The following is a 6000-nucleotide window of genomic DNA, read 5'->3' as shown; positions in this document are numbered from 1 at the left end:
GATTTGTTTCAATGTGTTCTCTCATCATAAATAAAATTTCATTCTCATACCCCACGTAGAGAAGAGGCACTTCCATGCTTCACATCTCATTAATGCATGGCATGCCTCTGGCTGTGGTCTCTGAAGCTCCCAGGTCTGCCAGGGCCTGTCAGCCCTCCCAGCTCCTGTGCTCTTTCTCTAGCAGATGTCTAAGGAAGCCTACCAGACCCCCACAACCTTCTACTCTTTTTTTTCTACTTTTACCACCTTTGCCCTGAAGGCCTTTGGGCTTCCATGAAACTTGCATTTTATCATCTAATAGAAAGCCCTGATCCCTCATAGCTCAGTCGGTAAAGAATCCGCCAGCAATTCAGGAGACCTGGTTCGATTCCTGGGTCGGGAAGATCCACTGGAGAAAGGATAGGCTACCCACTCCAGTATTCTGGCCTGGAGAATTCCATGGACTGTATATGGGGTCCATGGGGATGCAAAGAGTCAGACATGACTGAGCGACTTTCACTTTCACTTTCAGAAAGCCCCGTGCACCGCCTGGGGAGCTATAGCTCTGGCACTTGTCAGCCATATGAGGTTAAAAAAAACTCCCGTCATCCATCTGGGGCCCAAAACTGTCCCCCTAGAACATGAGTGGCTGGAAGAGAGATCACAGCGGAAGAGACAACGTGTGTTACAGGAGAAGGACGCCATAGCCAGTTGTCACGTGAGCTGACCATGAAACAGCTCTCGCATGTCCTAAGTCTCACAAAGGCCCCACTCTATGTCCAGCCAAACACCGTCTACGAGCCTACATCCAGGAGGAGGAAGCCTGGAGTCAGAGGCCCTTGCACACATTCAGGTGGCAGAGTACCAGGAAGACATGCGTTCTTAGAGGAAACTTATGCATCATTGAGTACTTAGAGTAACCAAGTACTACGACTTTGCTAAATGATGTGTCATCTTGCATTCGTGTCCCAACAAGTACTAGCAGATGCTAGAATGTAAGCCCAAACCCACAAGTACACACACACACACACAGGCCTTACAACAGAGGAGATGCAACTCAATGTACGTGTGTGTGTGTGTATGTGTATGGACGTGAGAGAGAGAGGGAGACTGAAGTTGCAAAGAAGACCATGCGTGGACACATCCACGTGTGGCAGGCATAGCCCATGGATCACCAGTGTTTTGAAGGAGTTGGCCTGGAAAGCCCTGGAAAATGGCTGAGCCTCTGGGGGTCATTTGGGAGACCTGGTGAGTGTGCACTGGGGCTCAGAATCCATGAAGTGTCATTACCTGGGAATCTCAGCTCCTCCTCTGTGACACGGAGTGGTTAGACCTGAAGCTCTACTGGTGCTTCTCCAGTTTCAATCTTCAGAGATTCCTCCTGAAGTTGGTAGGCGAAGGCCCAGAAGGTTTGGGGGTAAAGGAAAATGTTTTAGGGAGAGAGATGCCAAGAGAGGAGGTTTATTAGGTGGGAAGACGTTTATAATATGGCTTAGGACCTCACAGTGGTTTGTTATCTACAAGGGTGGCACTGTAATTACAAGGTATTTTAAAGGGGAACATTCTCAGCCAGGAATAATATAATTCTAGCCTTTGCTCCAAGCTACTCAGGGCCTATGCACAGGAACTTATTAAGGCCTACAGACCCCCAGAATGGGCTATAAGTATCATTGTATCTTTCAGGCAATAAAAGGCACTGTGGCCGCAAAGAGGGCTGCCTTTGTGTTCCCAGAGTTACCCACTGGCCCAGTGGTCTTCTGGGGTGGTCCAGGCCTCCCTGGTGTGGTCTGCAGTAGACTTTCAGAGGTCTGTGGGTTGGTCTATGCTTTGTCTCTACTTACACTCCAGAGGGATTTATAATTACTTCTGCTTCCTCTTCTGAGAGTTTGCTAGATTTTAATGCCATTCTTCTTGCTTCCCCTTGTGACACTGTCCATGTAGACCCTGTGCCTCAGTTTTACAATGCCAAGGTGGCCTGAGTGTCCTCTGGTTCTGACAAAGTAGCACTTTAGTCTAAAGTGTCAGCTTCTTTGGTTCATTCTGGCTTTTAGTTAACATAATATCTTATAATGCTAAATTTCAGCCCCATAACTGGGCACAACATCGCTCAGGAGTTATCTCCTCTTTTACTAACGGCCGTTTTTCTCCTCCAAAGGCGGGTGTTGTCAAGACATCATCCAGACTGTGCCTAGTAAAAGGCCAAGAAAGGAAACCAGGAAAAACAGAGAAATTATTTGTGGGTCAAGGTTTGTTATTCAAATCAAAGTTTCATTTTAGTGGAGAGACAGGAAAAGAACATATGTATGCCCACCCAGACAGTTTATTAATAAGCACAATTGTTTTCCTTTGTTATTGGCTGTTATTTCAAAGGCTCTTGAAAGTATATATAGAGTCATTACTTTTTAAAGTAGTAACTCTTTGCGAAAGTTTATAGAAGCATCTATCTATTGGCCTAATTTTTCAATGAAAGAACATTTAAACCACAACAACCTGAGAGTCCCAGAACCTTTTCAACTTTTTTTGCTCTGTTTGTTTGACAATGAAATTTCACATCTGGGTTGACAAGCTTGGTGCCAAGTTTTAACATAACATGATTTCAAATGGATTAGCTACTATGTTCATGCAGGAAGACTCAGGCTTCTAACAGACCTCCTTGACAGCCCTTCACCCATAACTTGCTGCTGGAACAAAGGGTTCGTCACTTCTCTTAGCCACCAGTGAACACAGGCTTTTGATCCAGACTGTTTTCCTAGAGGGGACCAATTACTTTTTCATTCACTGTTTGTTGGTTGTCGGGCAGGGCCCAAACATCCAGGCTCCTCCGTCTAGGTCATCTGTGTTAACGTGCTCCTTTGAGCCTAGATGTGAGACTCAAGCCAACGCGATCCAGTTTGTTCAAACTTGTCCTCATTGAGAGGGCCGCTGTTCCTCTATTAACTATGCGCATCAACAGTACCTCACCCAAAACCTACTGTAAAGATTTTGGAACAAATAACCTCCCACGTGCTAATGGCTCAAATATGATCAAGGTTTATTATTTTTTGCTTCTATTAAGTGTAAAATATGTTCTCCATTAGCAGCCTGCTCCGCTTCAACACGGGGCACGGGGGCCTAGGGTGACTCTGCCATCGGTCTCACGTGGGCCGTATGTAATAGCCCGGCACAGGAGAGAGATGAGGGCGAAGCCCATCTGGAGGTGTCTGAGAGCCAGGCCTGCAGTGTCACGTAGCACTTCTGCTCACATTTCTTCAGTCACAGGCCAGACTGAAGCACCGAGAGCCACGGAGGAGGAAGAGGAAATGGGGTTGGTGAGTCGTGAACTGGTGTCTGCCTCTCTTTGTTCTAGCCCCAAAGCTTAGCTTTATAGCACCTCCCAGCCCCAGCCCCTAGAGATGCTAGGGGTCTCTGGCACAGGAACTGGAATAGAATCATGTCTACCCTTCGTCCTCATCCTGGTCTCTGGGGGAATGAGTGGATGAATTTCAGCCAAAAGAGTGAAAGTGTAGACACATTTTATGAATCTTGGACCTTTTGATGGTAAGGACAGATGGTGAGGCTCAACAGATGTAGCTGTTAAGGTCATCTTTTGCAAATTGAAAAAGGATTCTTGTCTTTTCTAATTGTATAAAACTAATATGCGCCCGTCATAAAAATTCAGAAAAATGCTGAAAATAAGTTAAGGAAGGAGATTAAAAACCACTCATAATCCCTTTTCCCAAGAGACGCTAACATTTTTCTTGCTTATATATTCTGATAGAATCTTTATGTGCATGTCATTTAAATTAATTTGTGTCTACAAAACTGAGATCATACTGTACAGTATATGCTATTTTGCAACTTGGTGTTTTAATTAACAGGATACATTCTGAATATCTATACATGTACAGAAAAATAGATTTGCATCATAATTTTTGGCTATGTATTATTTGTGTAGACATGAATGAGAATGACTGTACAATACACTGAGCTGAAAAGGTATAAACTAGGTGGTCAGTGAGACCAGGGATTATGTCTGTTTTATTTATCAGTTTATTTCCAGGGCAAGATATGATGTCTTGCTCATAGGGGGTGCTCAATCATATTCTAATTAAGCTGGCCTCAGCTAGGTGGACAGAGCCTCTCAGACCTTCAGTGAGTGATAGTCTCTCAATTGTGTCCAGTGTTTTGCAACCCCATGGACTGTTGCCTGCCAGGCTCCTTTGTCCATGGCATTCTCCAGGCAAGAATAATGGAGTGAGTTGCCATTTCCTTCTCCATTTCAGATCTTGGTGTGCATACAAATTAAGTGGCTTGCTTATTTGCTTGCTTTGTGTCAGTCATGTCCAACTCTTTGCGACCCTATGGGCTGTAGCCCACCAGGTTCCTCTGTCCTTGGGATTCTCCTGGCAAGAATACTGGAGTGGGTTGCCATTTCCAACTCCAGGGAATCTTCCCAACCCAGAATCTTCCCAACATCTCTTGTGTCTCCTTCTTTGGCAGGGGGGCTTCTTTACCACTGGCACCATCTGGTATGTGGGGAATCTTGTTAAAACACAGAGTGTCATTCAGAATGTCCAGATGGGCCCTGAGATTCTGCAATCTCACCACGCTTCCATGTGATGCCCCTGTTGCTATACATTCAATAGTAAGGGTTTAAACTAATGATTCTCAACTGGGGCTGATTTTCTCACCTGGGCTCACTTGGCAAGATCTAGAGACCTCTTTTTGTGTGTGTGTGGTGCTAGTGTTAAAGCCATGAAATTGAAAGATACTTACTCCTTGGAAGGAAAGTTATGACCAACCTAGATAGCATATTAAAAAGCAGAGACGTTACTTTGCCAACAAAGGTCCGTCTAGTCAAGGCTATGGTTTTTCCAATGGTCATGTATGAATGTGAGAGTTGGACAGTGAAGAAAGCTGAGCACCAAAGAATTGATGCTTTTGAACTGTGGTGTTGGAGAAGACTCTTGAGAGTCCCTTGGACTGCAAGGAGATCCAGTGAGTCCATCCTAAAGGAGATCAGTCCTGAGTGTTCATTGGAAGGACTGATGTTGAAGCTGAAACTCCAATTCTTTGGCCACTTGATGCAAAGAACTGACTCATTGGAGAAGACCCTGATGCTGGGAAAGATTGAGGGCAGTAGGAGAAGGGGATGACAGAGGATGAGATGGCTGGATGGTATCACCGACTCAATGGACATGAGTTTGGGTAAGCTCCAGGAGTTGGTGATCAACAGGGAGGCCTGGTGTGCTGCAGTCCAGGGGGTCGCAAAGAGTCAGACTGAGTGACTGAACTGAACTGAGTGTTTAAGAACCTGCCTGCCAATGCAGGAGACAGACATAAGAGATGTGGGTTCTATCCCTGGGCCTGGAAAAACCCCTGAAGAAAGGCATGGCCACCCACTCCAGTATTCTTTCCTGGAGAATCCCATGCACAGAGAAGCCTGGAGGGCTACAGTCCACAGGGTCACAAAGAGTTGGACATGACTGAAGCAACTTAGCATGCACACATGCACAGACATTTTTTTGTTGTTATGATTGGGGTGTGTGTGATGAGGGTGGGGATGCTATTGGCACCTAGTTAGTGGACAGAGACCAGGGATGCTGGGATACATTCTCCAATGCACAGAACAGCCCCCACATAAAGAATTATTCAGCTCAAGTTTTTAACAGTGCCACTGCCAGAAACTCTGATCTAGCGTTTCTCAACTAGTATTTCTCATCTGTGCACAGACAGATAATGATTTGTGTGACCATTTTCTCAATTTTCCCAAGGATAGTACATAACTAGTACTAAATTATATACATAGGGTAAGTTGATTGATTACACATAATGGATGCTTTAGGTAGTTCCAGCTTAATTCTTTCCCAGAACTTATATTTACAGCTGGCCATACAGCTATCCTGTTTCAGGGATTAAGGGAATACAAAAACCTCACAGTTTCATTTCTCTCTCTCTCCCTTTCTCCCTCCCTCCTTTTTTCTTTTTGTGGAAAGAGGGATTGAAAATTACTGCTTGCACTTAAGCTTTTCTTGAGAGTTG

Source organism: Ovis canadensis, chromosome 16 (assembly GCF_042477335.2).
Source record: "Ovis canadensis isolate MfBH-ARS-UI-01 breed Bighorn chromosome 16, ARS-UI_OviCan_v2, whole genome shotgun sequence".
In the NCBI taxonomy this organism is placed as follows: Eukaryota; Metazoa; Chordata; class Mammalia; order Artiodactyla; family Bovidae; genus Ovis; species Ovis canadensis.
This window is presented reverse-complemented; position numbering follows the sequence as displayed.